Source organism: Suricata suricatta, chromosome 9, assembly GCF_006229205.1.
Source record: "Suricata suricatta isolate VVHF042 chromosome 9, meerkat_22Aug2017_6uvM2_HiC, whole genome shotgun sequence".
In the NCBI taxonomy this organism is placed as follows: Eukaryota; Metazoa; Chordata; class Mammalia; order Carnivora; family Herpestidae; genus Suricata; species Suricata suricatta.
In genome coordinates, this window is record NC_043708.1 from 26,485,106 (window position 1) to 26,485,780 (window position 675).

The window sequence follows — 675 nt, forward strand, 5'->3', positions numbered from 1 at the left end:
CCCATGGTCTTTAAAGCTCGTGCACTTGCCAGCACAACACTGTTGTCTCCAAATCAAGAGATTTAATCTCTGAGCACAGCGTCTTCGTGTGTAAAATGAAGCGGGAACAGCAGCGGGAGGGAAGGATTATATTGCCTCAAAGAGTTAAGAAAATTAAATGAGATTATACTGGTTAAGAACATAAAAACCTGGCATGGTGTCTGGTATATAGTAGGCGCTCAATAAATGCTTTTTGTTTGCTTGTTTTCTTCTCTTTAGGTTAATATTAAAACTCAGAGCTGGGGAACCTAGGAGCTCCAAAATACTTCAAGAAGCCCGAGGGCCGCCTATCGTGCTTGGGGGAATGGGGAAGTAGGGTAAGGAGAAGGCTGGGAAAGAGAGCTCGGCTCCAGGAATCAGAGACCTTTCCAGCTGTGCGCCCCTCGTTCCCCGCCTCCTTTGGGCTCCCCTGACTTCTCGCTCCGCCCCGCCCCGCCCCGGAGCTGGGTCCGGAGTGCCGGGTGGGCTGATTCCCGAGCGTGGAAGGGAGACGGAGGGGAGAAAGAGGCGGCGGCGGCGGCAGCGGCGGCGGCGACGGAAGGCTGGGAGGAGGGGGATCCTTCTCTCTGCTCTCCCAAGTCGGCGCGGAGCCGCCGCGGGCCGGGCTAAGGGCTGCGTGGCGGCGGCGGGGCCGGG